This window comes from Lissotriton helveticus, chromosome 7 (genome assembly GCF_964261635.1).
Source record: "Lissotriton helveticus chromosome 7, aLisHel1.1, whole genome shotgun sequence".
NCBI classification, from domain to species: domain Eukaryota; kingdom Metazoa; phylum Chordata; class Amphibia; order Caudata; family Salamandridae; genus Lissotriton; species Lissotriton helveticus.
In genome coordinates, this window is record NC_136068.1 from 1,291,227,212 (window position 1) to 1,291,245,643 (window position 18,432).

Sequence of the window (18,432 nt, forward strand, 5' to 3'; positions counted from 1 at the left end):
GGCCACCAGGTACCACCCAAGGTAGTGACATAGGGGACCCACGGGGGACGTGTGCAGTGTCTAAACACAGCCATGAATCACCTTTAACTTCTATGGGGAGAGTCGCGGTTGGAAAATTACGGAAAAAGGACACTTAGAAGAGGACTTGGAGCAAACCCCTTTAGAACTAGGCAGTTCTAGAGTCAATACCCATGGAAGCACCTGAGTACTCGAATTACCTCACCCAGGGAAGCCGGGTACATAGGTGTCTTTTGGTGTCAGGTTTCGTCATCGTTTTCAATGGCGATCTGCTGCAAAGTGCAGCTGGCGACCAAGTTGAAAGTGTCCAGGTGGATCCAACGGTGGATCAAAGCAGAGGGGACAGAGTCTGGGTCACTAGCCAGTGACCAGGAAGGCGAGGAGAAGATGCCAACCAATGTTGGGTGATTTCAGGTGAAGTAGGTGAAGCTTGACTCTTCAGCCACGAGGACCAGGAGGCGTCGAGGACGACCAGGAGCTGGATTCGAGCTGTCCCATGAATGATGTTGCATGTTGCAGTGTTGGTTTTCTGGATTGGACCCAACAACCTTGGCAACAGCAACCCATGCAGAAAGCAAAGATTGGTTTTGGTGCCGACCAGCAAGGTCTGAGGGACTCACCCTTTGGGGGAGAGTCAGGGCACGTCTGGAGCAACCAGGAAAGCTTGAGAAACAGAAGAGTTACCTTCGTGGGAACTCACCAGTTGATGGACCAGGGATCGCAAAGGAGCCTCAAGCGGAAATGCTAGAAGTGGGCCCACGGAACACTCGTGGAGTGTAGGCCGACAATCTTCGGTACAAATGACGCGTGGGGCTCGGACTACAAGTAGTCCAATGCACAACTTTGGGAAAGCTCGGGAAGTTGATGTACTTGCAAATGTGCACCATGTCCAGGGGTTTTGGTTCCACGTCACTCGTGAGGGCTGCGGGTCTCTGCTTTGCAGGGATCTCTTGTCTGCCTCGGAGAAGTCTGGAAGTCTGAGTCCTGTGTCGCAAATCCTTTGGGATCCGGCGGGAGCCTCGGAAATGCACACCGGCAAGATGCTTCTTTGGTACCTGTTTGACCAGGGGAGTCACTCCTTGACACCAAGGGAGATTCTTCCATCTTCTAGTCGAAATAGAATGTTGAAGTGTCAGGATATATGTTGCAGAGTTTCGTACAGGGTAATCTGAAGTCCTAAGGAAGGGGTTCCTATACTTATACTAAGTTTAAGGGTTGGACTTACTCTAGGGTCCCACCTATGGGAGGACCCAGGGTGGAGGTGGTTACAAGCCTTTACCTTTGTCCAGTTGCACGCCAGAGCAGGGGCTGAGCACCCCTGCAACCAGTTTGAACTGGGGTATGCACAGGGACAACAAGTGTGCCCCCAGCACTGCCTGAAAAGCATTCTCTGAATGCACCCACCCAGCCCCAATACACTAAAGCCTGTCTTGGAGGTGGTTACACCTCCCTGTGACAGGAAACCTATTGTCCAGGCCTTCCCTGCCGGAGTTTCGTCCAGCAGCAGGAGGTCAGACTTGTGTCTGTGGCTGCATCATCCATTTTGTGATGCTGGGGCTCTTTTAAACTATTACCAGTTAGGTAAGTGTGTACATGTCTTCTCCCTCTAGAAGAGTGGAATTCTACCCCTGCCGGAGGTAGGATTCCAAAGTGTTTGACATCAAACACAACATGTTTCCATGCAGCCATTCCAAAGTTTGCATTAACCGCGAGGTTATAATGCACTTAAGAGTATATGGTCTGGCTGCATCACAGAACAGCTACAGAGAAGGGATACCGAAAGCTGCAGAGGGGTCCTGCTCATGCATGGGCACCCTCTCACACAAAACCTGCCTTCAGGATTGTCAAGGCCTGCCATAGGAGTGGCTTATAGGTTTCTATGTGTCAGTGATATAAGGTAGATATAGGTAACCTATATCTCAGTAAGGGGTGCATGCACCATCTTACCCAGGCTGCAGTAGCAGACCTGGGGTGCCATTTTGGAAGGCTTCCCAGGGGTGGCATAATACATGCTTCATCCCCTGGTAGGCCTCTGCGGTACCTATGCCCTTAGTACCTAAGGTACCATATACTAGGGACTCACAAGGGTAACCCAGTAACCAATCTGGAGTGTACCTAATGTACATGCAATCAATTTAAAGAGGAAAGCAGATAGGCCGGGCCCTGATTAGCAGCGATCCCAGCCAAACTAAGTCAAAAACCATCAATACACCAGAAAAAAAGTGGGGGCAACCATGTAGTCAGATTCCACCTTCCTACATGCATCACGTTTCTTGAGGCTGCTAGAGCGCCGCTCTCACTTTCCTGATGCCTAACCTCTGCCACCATGTTAGAAATCCCGCCCGGGAGAGGTGCGGGATTACACTGGCATTCCAGTGAGCCACAGAGATTTAAATCAAGATCGTGATGTAAGACGAACAACGCGAGCGTATGGGGTGACGAGTTCCTGGAATTCGAGTAGCTCCTCAATGTTAAGCACCACATCACACATACGGCCATGTAAAGCAGCCAAACCCAGTCACAAGCAACATCGAAGCTCCGATTCGAATTGGAAAAAGGAATTGTTTAAAACACTTTACGGTACAAGTGTTTTTGTTTCACAAGGTTGTTTGCAGCATTTACTATTTCCGAGCGCAGGAAGTTGGCACATTTAAAGTAAGGTACTTTATATTATTATTTTTTTTTCAAGAAATATAATTCAAGACCTTCTATTTCTTAAGTTATATTCAAACTTTGGACTCAGTCATGTCAACGGCAAGCACAGCTGTTGGGAATGTAGGTGGAACATTCATGCATCCTAACTCACTGAAGGAATTTTTGTCTACACCAGGGGAGCCTTTAGTCTCATGGAATGACTGGAAAGAATATATTCTTACTTATATTGACAATTTAGAAGACCTTAGTGGGGTATTTCACCTGAAAGAAAGAAAAGAATTCTTATGTATTGTTTGTGACCTGAAGGGTTACGTATTTACAATGAATTACAAAAACCTGAGGGAGAGGGTGGTGATATTGATCCATTTTTAAGGATGTAATTTTAGATCTTGACAATCATTTTCCCCCTTTGTTTGCATTGCTGTTACTAGACATGCTTTCTGCCAGAGAAAACAAGAGAAGAACGAAAATATTGAGGAATATGTCTCACCTCATAAAACGTTAGCTAGTAAATGCAGATTTGCACAACTGCATGATGAACTCATATGTGATCAAGTGGTTATGTATACGAAGAACAAGATCATGCAGAACAGATTATGGGTGGAGTGAGAAGGTAGTCTTAAAGATATTTTCGCTATGGTGAAAAAAACAGAACTATCCGAAAATTGTGCTAAAGCTACATTAACACAAGATAAAAAGGATAGTTATGTGGTAGTAAACATTTCTGATAACAACATTGGGCAAAAGAATACTCGTAGTAGTGATAATAAGACAGAAAAAAGGGGATAGTATACATTTCAAAAGGAATGGCAATTCGGAATGTTACAGATGTGAAGTTTTACACATTCGGCAAAGTATGAAAAGTGTCCTGCAAAATCAGCCTAAGGCTTAGAATGTGGTATTGTAGGACATTATGCTAGAGTATGTAAAAGGAAATCAAGAAAAAAATCCAGTTCTAAAGTTGCTTGTGTGCAAGATGGTGAGGAGGAGAGTTACTCTAGTACGAGTGAGGAGGAGATAAAGGGAATGTACAATAAAAAAAGTAGTTCTGAACATCACTGGTTTGGGTTCCAGTAAGCCACTATTTATTTATTTATAAAGTTTTATATAGCGCGAACAAGATCCCAAGGGATGTCAAAGCGCTTTACAATAGGATGGGAGGAATGACGTAGATGCAAAATCAACATCAAGTAGGAGTAGAGAACAGGAATGATCTCATATTCAGGGACAGTTGCACAAAAAAAGAACCATAACAAATGATAGTCCAATGGATGTAGGAACAATGGCTTCAAGCAGGTGTGCCTAGCCCAATTAGGGTAAGAATGTATTCATAAAGAATTTGATGTTGATGCAGAACCCTCCGATTTGTTTTTGTGGTTTAGAGGCATACATGTTGTTATTGCAGTGCCTACAACCTGAAAGCATAAACGTTGTTAGTAAACAGTGAGCATTGAAAAAAGGACACATTTTGCAAAGTTTGATAACTTAACAAAGGTAGTTACTTAGGGCCAGATGTCTCAAAGGGTTTTACCCATTCTGTGTCTATGGGAAAATGTGTTCATACATATGGCCCATAGATAATTTAATGTATCCATTGTTGTGTAGCAGGAAGGTGTCTCACATATGCGCAGACATCACCAATAAGTCAAGTATCTTTGGGTCTTATCACTGTACAACTTGCGGTAGATTTAGGATCCCCGTACACTAGCATTACTCAGGATGTGTGCGAAAAACATTTTGTCAAGAATATTGGTAGTTGGTTGGAACCGACTGACATCTCACCTGAAAGTTACACTGGGGAGAACATTGATGAACTAGGTTACAGGGTCTTAGTGATTTGATTTACAAAAAGGCATGCAATGGGAAAATTATACATTGCAAAAGAGGGACCGTCTGTTATGGGGTGGAAAGATCAAAAAAGTCTTAACATAATTTTAGATCCAAACAGTGAAGAACAGTTACTGATTTCATATGAGGGGGAAGACACAAAAAATAGGTACTACAGGAATTTCCCACTGTTTTTGCAGGAAAGATGGGAAAGCTCATGGGTTCACTCATCAGATACGACTCTAGGAAGGGCGGTTCCCAGAATACGTGAAACATGAAATATTCCGTTCATAGTTAGCGAGGAAGTAAAAACTGAGTTGGAGAAATTGTTGAAAGCTAATGTGATTGAGCCTGTGGAAACTTCAGAATGGGTTTCTCCATTGGTCGTAGCCCGAAAATCTAATGGTAATGTCTGTTTGTGTGTGGACTTGACAATATATTAGTTGACCAATTTTCCCTACCCAGAATTGATGAAATGTTGTCTTTAACTCTACAGGCAAAGTGGTCACCACTTTAGGCTTGTCTGTAGCATACCACCAGGTAGTTTTGGAAACTAAAAGTAGACATCTTACAACGTTCTGTACACCATTTGGATGTTATTGATTCAAACGCATGCCTTTTGGTTTGGCTTCAGCCACAGATGTGTTTCAAAGGCTGATGTCAAAACTTCTTAGTCATATTCCAGAGGTCATCTTTTTCCAAAATGATATCTTGGTCATGGATAAGAACAAAAAAACACCATGATGTTATTCTTAGAAACGTACTTGCAATTCTGAGGGATAATGGATTTTTGGCTGAGGGAAGTAATTGCAATTTTGCATAAAAAATGGTTACTTAATAAGGACATAAAATCTGTGACAGTGGTATTAAACCAAAAGGGAAGCTGGTTGATGCTACTGTAAATGCTCCTGCCCTCAAATCCAAAGAGGAACTCAGATCCTTCCTGGGTTTAGCTGAATTTTATTCGAAGTTTGTAAATCATTTTTCACAAAAGATTCATGAAATGAAAAACAAAACGACTTTTGTGTGGAATCAGTCTTGTAAAAAAGCTTTTGTTGAGATCAAAATGGCTATTTCTAATGCTCCCACATTACAAGGATTTGATCCTGGTGCTGACACATTTGTCATCACTGATGCCAGTGGTACAGGCTAGGTAGAGTTTTGTCCCAAATGTTGGAGCAGGGCAGGGAGGCAATTGTGGATTTTGCTTCTCGCTCATTATTCCCCAGGGGAGAAAAGTATTCTGTATTAGAAAGAGAAGCTTTTATGTGTGTGTGGGCCATGGAACACTTTAGAAAATTCATTTGGGGCAGAAAATGTATTCTTCAGTCAGACCACAAACCTCTAACAAAATTACCAACTACCGAGGGTTTGTCAAGGGCATCAGCCAGGATTGCGAGATTATCCATGAGGCTTCAAAAGTTTGTGTATGAAGTGCAATATGCTCCCGGGGGGAAGAATTTAATTGCTTACTTTCCCAGCAGATTATCTTTACCTCTCAAGGAAATTGATCAATATCCATGGAGTGATTTTTGTGTTGCTAGTATATTTTCTGACACCAATGGTTTGCTGAAGGAGGAATGGAAAGAGGCATACAAAAAAAGATGATATGTTGAGTGTGGTGAGGAGTAGAATTGTGAGTGGGTCGTCCAATGACGGTAAAAGTAATTTGGAGGGTGAGTTAAGAGTCTTTTGGGAAGTGAGAGAGGAACTAAATGTAGATGAAGATTTTGTGTGCAAAGGTGAGAAAATTATTCCACCGAAAGAAATGCATAAAAGAATCATTTGCATTGGACATGAAGTACATTCAGGCATCATATGTACTAACAGAAACATAAAATCATTGTATTAGTAGCCCAGAGTGGACATGTATATTGAACGGTTTGTGCGAACTTGTGTGGAGTGTGAGGGATCAGATAAGTCTCAGAAAACGTTGAATCCACCCATTTCGTCTTTGGGTTGCCCTAAGTTACCCTGGGAAGAAGTCGCATTATACATCATGGGACCGATCACATGGCAAGACAGTTCTTGCAGATATGTTTTGGTGTTAGTAGATTTGTTTTCTAGATGGATGGAGTTAGAAGTTGTATGTGATAGAGCGCGCAGGTCACCCAACTATAATTTTACCATATGCACATTGGGCCCATAAATTCAATTCACCATTTTTATTAATCGGGTAACCTTACACTCTACTACCCGTAACCCTGTTCCTTCCTATTTTATTTCCAATGCACCCGACTTACCAATCCACTGTTACGGGTACCTATGATCACAATGGATCAGGGAGCTAGCTGTAAAAGAAAGGCAGACACCAAAAATACAAAATACCATTTACTCTATTTGCACTCATATAATAACCACAGACTCAGGAAGTTTTAAAACCTTTATCTAGAATTCATCAGATTCAGAAAGCATAAGGTTCAGAGCAAGTAAACTGTCAATAACTAAGATTATAAAGAGCATATATCCATATAGGAAGTAGATAAGACCAACCATTTAGGATTTATAAAGGGAAGGTAAGAAAGGGAACATACTAACATGGGTTTCAGAGCTTAGACTCAGTATGATATCTAAAGGACGGGAGAAAAGGAACATACTATGAAATCACAGTTGAATATTTCACAAACTAAATGCAAGAATGTACTAATGGGATGGATAAAAAATGGAACATGCTAGTATAATGACTATAATGTAGGACTTTATCATTTGTCAGCAAAGGAAGGGGTAAAAAGGAATAAAGGGCAAGTACGATTTTATTCAAAGCAAAGAAATAGAGAGTGCAAAATGGGTTCCTTCAGATTTATATTTACCTAGAACGGTGTGGAAACAAACCCTGGCCACGGGTCAGTTAAGGACAGGAGAAAAGGACCCCATGGAAGGACAGTCGCCAGTAGGCCAGCAGGTGCAGAATGGACACCCAGGACAGGAAAACCAGATTAGGATCAGGACAGGACCACCAAGGTAAGACCAGCACCCGCAGTTCAGTTGCAACGCCTGCGCTCCACCCTCTCTGCAGCTATCAGTCAGAACCCCGATTGGGTTATCGAATTTCCCAGCGAAGTGCTCCGCCAGCACTTAAGGTTTCCCAAAACCCCCTTGGGTCTATGGAAATTACGGACAGAGTGCTCCGCAGCTCTCTGTATCAGTCACCTATTGAGTGCGTTGGGTCAGTGACAGGTCAGCTATTCGGACAAGTCGGACGATTTCTCTAGCTAAACCTAGGCTAGTTATACTGTTTTCGGGTCAGTGTACCACCCCCCAAAATGTTGCAAGTGTAAGAATCCCCAATTTCGATTGGTCCAAAAGTAGGACAGGTCAACACACCAACCAGGATTTGACTTTCTCAAGCCCCAATTTACATCTTTTGGGACCGCCTATTGAATTTGGGGTTCCCATGACATATGTCTCCATCTTACAATGGCATACACAGATTTTATTACAATTGTTTCAAATGCAGTACATTTCGGCTCAGTTAGCTGGGCTACAGGTCGATTCCCAGGAGCATCTTGACTGTGGCTGCCAGCTGGCTGGGTTCCACTGGTACAAGGTTTTCTTCCCTCTGCCAGGGTGACATGCGCAGTAGGGACTTCTAAGATGGGGTAGTAAACGCCTCCCAGGCCCAAAAGATTCGATACATGAAAAGTAAAGGAAAACAATTTAGAACATAGAAATAAATGAATACACTGTATACCAGGAATCCCTATATGACTCTCCATACTTTATACTAACTATAGCATTAAGATTAGTGCAAGACGAACAGCATTGCAAAAGCTGCAGTGCAAGCTTCAGCATGTGAGAACACAAAGCGGCCATTTTATAGCTAGTGCGCAAGTGCAAAGATTCCCACCAGAACTGCGAGTACGTCACGTGAGTGTGACCAATGCATGCGCAGAAGAAATTCCCGGTAAGCAGCGGCCATTTTAGAGGCAAGCGTATTAGGATAAGTAAACACATAGGCAAGCATCACTGGGACACCCCTGTATAGTGTAAATGTGCAATATTAGTAACATGAACAGGTTGATTACATTTTATTAACGTTATTTGAGGTTCTTGATCCAAGCAAGTCGCTGTACGTGCGAATCCTTGCTCCATCAATCCCCTCTTTGATGATATTTTATATCATCACAAATTCATAGAACCAGATGCCAACTTCTCACATTTTCCCAAGTTCAATCTCCTCAAACATTCTGTTCAGTTTTTCTTTAGTTTCTTTATTAGGGTGAGAATTGTTCACCCTTTTATAAATCTGATTATTCAGTTCCTCTAATTCAAGTTCATCCACATTTCTCTTTACTCCTCTCTTGTTCACAGTGTACTTCTTTTGGTGCTTTCGACATTTACAACAGATGAATATGATGAATATTACTAAAACTATTCCCGCAATTGGCATCAGTACTTTAATCAAAAAACTTTTACCTAAGTTAGCAAACCAATGACCTACGGCGGAGAGACCATCAGTAAGTCTCTTCCAGGCACTGTCAACCTCAAGTGGTTTAAGCTCTTTTCCCAAATTTGTAATTTTCCTCACATACCCTTTGATCTCTACACTTTTGTCAGGTATGTAAGTGCAACAATGTTGCGCTTTCAGCATTCTGCAGACTCCGCCCTCTTTTGCCAATAGGGTGTCAAGAGCAAGTCTGTTCTGTAAAACCATTGATCTGACCGCAACCATTTCGGTATTGACCATCAGGAAACCTCCAGCAGTGTCAGTAGATAACCGGTCCACTACTGTTGACAATTTGCAAATTCTGTGTGTATTCAGAACCACTCCCACTGTAGGTATCAGTGCACTAAAAATATCTCCTACAATTTCACCAGCACTTTCTCTTTTAGTGCATACTAATTGATTAGTCTTTTCAGTGCTTCCAGTGATTTTCCCCACATGGTATATCTTTGGGAAGACAATACCAAAATAACAACTCCCATACCAATGGTCGGGCAATTTGAAGTAAGCCTTATTTCCACATATAAAATAAATTCCTGGAAATACAGGCTCTGTCCCATCTTTGAAACCCCAACCCCCAATTACCTTGTAATTATGTTCGCATTCACTGGAACCAATGAAAATATTGTTATAATAACTAGTCATTTCTCTTTTAAGACAAAGTTTCCCCTTCTTTTCGAAATCCAGCAACATGGCAGCATTAGCTCCACCATTTGAGGTGCTCCCTATACTCTCTGCCCATTTAGGAACCTTCTGGTTCCTGTCTTTGGCTTTCTTTTGGAAACGTTCTCTTCTCTTTTCTACCATATCCAGAAATTCTTTCTCTTTTTCATGTAAAGAACAGGTCAAGTTATTTTTGTGTGCGTCATCTATATTTATTTTTCCTACAGTTAGAAAATAATCACTCATGTATTCAGCTACATCTCTAGTCGTATGTACAGGGTTCAGGTTTCTTCGAACAGGAAGTTCAGAAAATGTCAAATCAGAATTTGAATAATAATACTGTAAAGGTCCTCTTTTATAAAATAAACTAGTTAGTATACTGCAAGAAATTCCAAAGGTTAAGGGCAGGTGATGATAAGTCACACCTTCAGCCACAGAAGTAGGTAGCTTCATGCAGACATAACAGTCGTCTATTTCCATAGTTTCTACATAATGTACTAACAGGTTTGCGAAAACATTTAAATGAGTCTTGTTCTTTATTTATTTAAGTGTAATCCTTCCTCATCTGGTGCTTCTAAATCTATGCTTGTTTGTTTCAGGCTAAGCGGTTTGTCTAGTGCATCTACTCTTCGTGGTGTAATTCTAGTGTGTGATTCTACAGTGTCATCAGGTAGATTATTATTTGGGTAAAGACTTGGGTTTTTACTCATCATAGAAGGAATAGTTATGGTTAGTCCAATCTAAAGTATTAGTACTATCGCTACACTACATAAACATACTTGGCAGCATGTTTTACAACAACTTCGTCTTGGTCTCCCATTCTCAGAAGAATCAGACATTTTGGCTCAAAAGAAGCTTCAACCCCTCTTTGTAACTCTGCACAGCTTGCTTACTCTAGTAACTTTTTTCAGGGTGGTTCTGCTTCCTTTTCTGTCTGTTCAACAATCAATTCTTCATCACTTTCATTGCTTTCGTCACTTATTTCCAAGTTCTCAAACTCTTCCAGTACAAAGTAAGTCCATTCAGGGCTCGAATACTTGTTATTCAGTTTTTTGATGCGAGCACTTCTTCTTTTTGGCTTTGTCACCACTGGGTCAGTTTGACTCGAGACCTCATTTATCTGTTCAGGCTCCTCGGTTATCGTCTTCAGACGCAATCTCAGCCTTTTCACAAATCTAGGTACTGAGTCACCCTTTTTTAGTCTTTTAACTGGCACTGTGTCTTGGCCTTCTTCAAACACCCTTTTGTTTTCGTTCAGTTGTGGCACATTGGGATCAAGTTCGTCCTCTCTATTGTTCCCTAACTGACTAGGTCCAGGTCTTTCATTGGTTTCTTCTGCCTGGTCCCTAAACTGGCCTTGTTCAGGTATATGCTGGGTTTGGCTTTGATCTGTTTCGATCTCTTCTTCCTGAACACAATTGTCTGATCCTATCTGTTCCTGTACAAGCTCTTCGAGCTCTTGATTTTCTTCAGCTTGAACTTCCGCCCTAATTTCTATCTGTCCCTCTTCTGGTGCAGGTGTTCTTGGAGGAGTGTCAATTACCGGCTCTCTCCCTATCTGGTCCTCCTCAGAATCAGATTTAATGTGGATTTCGATGATCTGAGTAGCTTCTTCTTCACCTGTCTCGTCCTCACTATCCCACTGTCTATCTAAATGGGCTTGACTTCTAGTTCGTATAGGGTCGATTGTCAGATCGATTATTGGGACCCAATCTTCGTGACTGGAGCTCGGTTCTTCTTCTTCAGCTACTTCAGGACCGATATCTTGGGATCCTGCAGCTGCGCAACCTTCAGCCTCAGTTTCGTCAGGTTCAGTCACTTTCTTCGTGTGGCTAGCATGGATCCAGCGAGGTACTCCCGCACACTTTACAGCTGTGGTGGTTACCAGGATCACCTGTCGTGGCTTTCCCCACCTGGGTTCAAGGCAACTTTTCCGAGTGTGCTTCTTTATCACAACCCAATCACCTGGATTTAGGCCATGTGCTGGAGTCATTGGCCTGGCGACGTCTTCTCCCCCAACCTGGCGAGAAATAGAACGTACTTGGTCAGCTAGCTCTTTACAGTATTCTAGTACCAAATCATCAGATATGCTTATTATTTTGTATCCTGGCACCCATGCTTGCCGCATTGCTCTTCCCATCAGGATTTCATGTGGACTCAAGGCCGTGTTCCGATCTGGAATACTTCTGAGTCCCATCAACACAAGAGGCAGAGCACCTGGCCATTCCAGTTGAGTGTATTCACACATTTTTCCCAATCTTGATTTGATTGTGCCATTTATCTGTTCTACCACTCCAGAAGCCTCTGGGCGATATGCACAGTGCAATTTTGGCGTGATTTTGAATGCTTCACAGATTTGCTTTATTATTTCATTCTGGAAATGACTTCCTCTGTCAGATTCAATTAAGACTGGGAAACCGTAACGAGGTATGAGTTCCCTAAGTAATAATTTGGCTACTATGATGCTGTCATTCCTACGTGCAGGGAAAGCTTCCACTTATTTTGAAAACAGGCAGACAATGACAAGTAGGTATTTCATCCCTCGACAAGGGGGCAACTGAATGAAGTCAAGTTGTAGTCTAATAAAAGGGCCTTCTGCCTTTCCAATTTTCCCTGGCAACACTATAGTTTTCTTTCCAGGGTTAAATTGTTGACAGGTCAAACACCTCTGGCAGAGTGCCTCTGCTACGCTTCTGAATTTCGAATTGAACCATGTCTGGTGGAACATGCCAATCATTGCATCTCTGCCTACATGTGTGTCTCCATGAATTAACCTCCCCATAGGAGCAAGCATACAGTCTGGCAACACAGGCATATCATCAAGGTAAACAATGACACCATCTGCATTTCTCCTTCGACAACCGAAATTTCTCCATCTTTGTTTTTCCTGTGGCTCTGCTGCTTCCTGTAAGTCTCTTACTTCCTCCCCTGTATTCACTCCCTCTAGCATCAAAATTTGGCAGCTGTTTCCGTTTCCGCCAACCTTTATATTGATTGAAATTCGGTATTTTGCACAATGTTGGGCTAACTGGTCAGCATATCGATTACCTGCTGTCACTTTGTCATCGCCAGATTTGTGAGCAGCACACTTGACCACAGCCAATTCTTTTGGTAACTGGATTGATTCCAGTAAATCCTGCACATATTTTCCATTTCTGATAGGGGTGCCTGAAGAAGTCAGGAACTACCTTTGTAGCCACAACTGGCCAAAGTCATGTACAACCCCATAACCATACTGGCTATCAGTATATATGGTTATTTTCAAATTCCTCCCAAATTTACAAGCTTTTGTCAATGCAACCAATTCAGCTATTTGTGCAGACTTGATTCCATATAAATAGGATGCTTCCACTGGACGCTCTAGAGTGCACACGGAGTAGGCAGCACTTAGGCCACCTTCCTCATGTCTCAGGCATGACCCATCTACAAACAATTCATAATCTTCACTAAACAGAGGGTTCTCTCTTATGTCTGGGTGTGGTTTGGTACTGAACTCAGTCAAATCAATGCAATCATGTGCAAATTCTTCCCTTACCTCTGCTGCGAATGAGCTAGGTAGTAAGGTAGCTGGATTCAAAATGTTACATCGTTCGAGGGTCACGTTTCCTGCACCTACAAGGATTCTCTCATACTTAGTCATCCGACTAGGTGTGAGATACTGGGTTTTTGTTCTTGTCAGTAAAATTACAACAGAATGTACACAGTTACCGGATGTCCCATAACAATGGACTCACTCTGTTCAAGTTGCAGCTACAGCTTTCAAACATCCAGGTAATCCAGCTGCTACTGGGTCCAATGTGGAAGAAAAGTATGCCACTGGACGTCGAGTCAAACCATGAATTTGGGTTAGGACTGAAAGTGCACAATTATCCCGTGTGTCACAGAACAGTGCAACATCTTTTGAATAGTCAGGCATTCCTAATGCAAGAGCAGTACACAGACATTCTCGTAATTTTGTAAAAGCTGTCATGCTTTCGTCATCCCATTCTACTGGGTCACTTGCTCCTTTCTTTGTCATTTTTATCAATGGTCTTGCTAGGACTGCAAATCCCACAATCCACTGCCTACAGTACCCTACAACTCGAAGGAACATTCTGATTTCCTTTTGGGTATTTGGCAATTCCATGTTTCGAATTATCCTAATTCTTTCTGTGGTGACTTTCCTGATACCTCTCTCTATCCGGTGCCCCAGATATTTTACTGATGTGGTACAGAATTGCAGCTTTTCTGGTGATACTTTATGCCCTCCTTCACCTAAATGGTTCAGTAAGGCAATTGTGTCAGTTACACAGTCTCTTCGACTTTAGACGCCACCATGAGGTCGTCTATGTATTGCACCAAAACTGATTTTCCTGGCAATATTAGGGTTTCAAGGCACTTTTTCAGAATTTGATTAAAAATTGAGGGGCTTTCTGTGTACCCCTGAGGGACACGATTCCAGACGTAGACGTGACTGTCGGACTCAAATGAGAAAAGAAATTTGCTGTCTGGATGCAAAGGAATTGAAAAGAATGCATGACATAAGTCAATGACGGTAAACCATCCTGCATTCCATGGAATTTGGTATAGAATCACTGCAGGGTTTGGCACGACAGGACAACAAGGAACCACAATTTTGTTAACCATGCGCAGGTCCTGTACTACCCTGTACTTACCACTAGGTTTCTTGATTCCAATTATGGGTGAATTACATGGGCTGCTCATCACTTCCTGTATGATTTTTGCTTCTAACAATCTTTATATTTCAATGGCAACTCCTGCTTTTACTTCTGCACTCATTTTGTACTGTTTAATATTTGGGTATACTGCATTTTCTTTTATGGCTATTTTAATTGGGTCAACATTTTCCATTCATCCTACATCTTTTCCAGTAAAATCCCAAACTTCTGGCTTCACTGTTTCGTGGAGCTCTTCAGGTAAGTCTTGTATTGTCAATCTTTTAATTTCCGAGTCGGGTCTTGCTAACATTAATTTGTAAATTCCATCTTCGTCTGGGGTCTGGATTTCGACGCCATTTGGTGTGCAAAAGATAGTACAGTTCATTTTACACAACAAATCTCGTCCTAGCAGGTTTACAGGACTGGAATCACAGACAACGAATCTATGCATTTCCTTAAAATTCCCAATTTTAATCTCCATAGGTTTTGTAACTGGGGTACTAATTAGCTGATTAGAAACGCCAACTACCTGGATTGCTTCTCCCGAGAGGGGTAGGTTTGGAACGTCTGCTGTTCTCACAGTAGAACGGGTAGCACCAGTGTCCAACAGAAAGGTGACGTCATTTCCTTCAACCTTTCCTTCAATGTATGGCCCGTCTGGTCCACCGGCAAGGAGGCGCCAAGCACGCACTCCTCGTCCTCCCCCCTCAGGCACCGTCAGTAGGTGTCATCACAGAGAAACGTGTCATTTAACAGAAATTGTGAAGTTGCTGCATTCTTATTCTCCCTTACTTCCCACACTTCGGTGTCTTCACCCTGTTGTGCTTTGCTCCTATAATATTGTCTAGGTGCACGAGGCAACTGATTCTGCTTTACCTGTTGCTGAGTCTTCCGTGGTCTCTCATTCTGCGTCTGTGGATTTAAATCATTTATTTGCACATTACCATTCTGTACAGCTGGACAATCGTCTCTCCAGTGACCTATCTGTCCGCACCCGTGACAGGGGAACTTCTTTTTGGCCTCCTCTCGGCTCATCTTTACTCTGGGCTTTCCCCCACCCCCGGGGCCTTGATTCTGATTACTGGTCAATTTATTTAGCTGCTGTTCTTGGTGTTCTGCTAATTTTACCTGAGCCCACATGACTTTTTCCTTTAACTCCTTTAGTTTATCTGCCAATTCATCCTCGCAATATTTAGCATATTTCAGGACTTCATCAATTGGTTTAGACTGCCAGCAGATTTAATTGTCTTTGATCCACTGTGAAATCTCAGGTCTTAATCCTAGCACAAATCTATAAATGAAGTGGGTCATGTCTTTCATCTCGATGTTGTCCAGACCACTGTACGTCTTGAACACCTGTAACAGTCGTTCATAATAGGAGTGCACAGTTTCATCTCTATTCTGGGTAGTTCTGTCTATTCGGGTCCAATCAGTTTCTTTTGCAGGCACTTTTCCTTTTAGATGTAATATTACCTGATTGTACTTTTTCATTACTTCTGCTGAAGGAGCCCCGGTGTTTGGGTCTCTCTGGTATTCCTCACTAGGCCAATCAATAGCAATTTTACATTCCGTCCACAAATCTACGGGAACTACAATGTCAAAGAACCCATCTAAATCTTTCCAGAGACACTTCTGGACCTTCACGAATCTCTCAACCTGTCGGTACCAATATACAGGTTTTTCTCGTAATTTTGGGAAGTCATTGGTAAAGGACACAATGTCTTGTCTGGACCATGGAACATGCACATATTTCCCCCCTGGCACTTCTCGCATAGGATATAATTTTTCTGCCTTGTCTGCTTCTTTTAACACGTACTCAGATGTCATTTGCTTTGATCTATTATCCTCTTTTTTCTTGGCCCACCTGGCTTTCCATTTGTCTAAGTCTCCCCATTTTTGTAACAGACTTAACAATTCTCTGATCTGTACCTTCTTTCCTGACACATTCATGTTTTCCAAATCTTTGTCTGAGAATTCTACTCTGTAGGGTTTTTGCAACACTTTTGATTTGCTAATATCTATTCCCATACTAGCCGCGGTGTCCATTAATTTCTCATGATATATTCTGGTATTTCGGGTTAGACTTTTACAAATGAATAACAATTCTTCCTCCGTCAGGGTGTTCAGTCTGTCCAACCCCACATTTCCAGCTGATAGTTCTTCCAATTCTATTCTTAGTTTGTAAATATCTAATGGTTTCGGCTGAGGATTTTGTTTTTCTAATTCTCGGCTCTATCTTTCAATTTCTTCAGGAGTCACTACTGTGGCACTTCTAGTACCAGTACAGGACTCAATCTGCACTTCTCTTGAAGTGAAAGGAGTGTTCTTTCTCTGTGAACCCCTTTCTGGCTCCCTTACTGGTAAATACATCAAGGAAATCACCGATTCACATTCGCTTGCCTGATCATCTACGATTAAGGGCTCTCTTCTCGGCTGCACTACAGATGGGGTAATAAATGGAGTCTTTGGACTTCCCTGTTTATCCACGTACAAAGGAACAACTGGTCCAATAGTTACTGGGATTGTCAAGGCTTCAGGACTTGTATTCAATTGGGAGATTTTCTGAATTAATTCTGTTCTCTGTTTAACTATAGCTTCTCGTTCTCTATCCTGCAGTACTCTTTCCATTGTTGTTTCGTGCACTATTTGCGGAGTTATGGTGGGAGCATAATTCGGGGCAGTTGGATGCGTCATACTTGGTCCTTCACCATAGTTAGGTTTTAGGAAAGGATTTCCTGTACTCAAAGGTCTTGCCTCCTCCCGATATGGAGGTCGTAGACAGGTATCTCTCGCATCTAAGGATCTTGATCCCTCCTGGTAAGCTGGTCTTAGGCAAGTATCTCCTACACTTGAGGATCTGGGTCCCTCATTATAAGGAGGTGGATTTTTCATTAATAATTCCTCCAAATAATCATCATCTGAATCCCCACAGGTCATCAAATGCTTTGTTTTCTCTGTCTTTTTCTCTCCCAGGGGTGCGTCTAGGGCTATTACAGGGTACAATCCTTCTAGTATCATATCCTGTCTCCATTTTTTCATTCTGTTTTCTCGGGTTTCTTTATTTACCTTAGGATACTATTTTGTCAACCCCATGTCCATTCTGGGCCTGTCTCGCTCAAAAGCCTCGATCTCCCATTCTTCTAAGGCCTCAAATTGCGTTAGTCTGGGTCTGGGATGTAAATCATTCATTCGGGTCCTCAAATTGAACAGAATCCTGCTATTAAATGTACTATCCAACGGAAATGCTAAGATCCCGTCATCTTTAGTATATTCCACCCAATTTTCCAACCATACACAAGCATGGTAGCCTCTGTCAAACATCATAAATGATGCGGGAGTATTAGGTGGTGGAATGACAACTCCTTCTCTGGTTTTGATAGGCTTGTCTTTCTTAAAATAATTCTGCTAAGGTCATTTTCCTCTTATTTCCGTACATAACGTTTTTACGACCTTTCCACTGATCGTTTCCAAACCCTAGATATCTTAGATCGGGTCTAGTTTCTGGATTATATGTATGCCACATATACTTTTCCGCAAGTTACTTTGTTTACAAAAATCACTTCCAATCCAAATGCGTCTCTTATTTTTCTGCAACTAATCAAATGCGCGATTTCAAAATAATTCAACCAATGAGTGCGCGGGGTTCCTCACAGACGAGTTCTCACGCTCCTGTGCTCACCCCTCCTTTACAATTCTGTCTAAGCTGCACGCCCGCTGTCTCGACCAATACCAGCGCGGCACTGAGTGACGTCAGCGCAGCTCCGCAACTGACTCCCTCCTTCACAAGGTAAGAAACACTTCGATTTCTACCCTTTAAAGTGCAAGTGCTCTGTTTAATTCACAACGTAAACACATTCGTCACTGTACTCGAGTGTCTAGAAAGAAAAAATTTGTTTCACTGCAAGTAAACTTCTTCTATTTACTTTTCAAATACTGCGAGTAGATCCCTTCTGCCTACTCTTCCTGCACGCATTAGTGAACCTGCTACTCCTTCGACTCATCCACTTTGGGATATATACTAAGCCAAAAGTTTCACTAGTGAACTCCTTTGCTATCAATCAAGCTTAGACGAACCTGCTACTCCTTCCGTGTGACCCTTACTAGGTTATATCACAATAGAAGTTTTGCCAGCGAACTCTTTGCTACCATTTATTCATACATTTATAC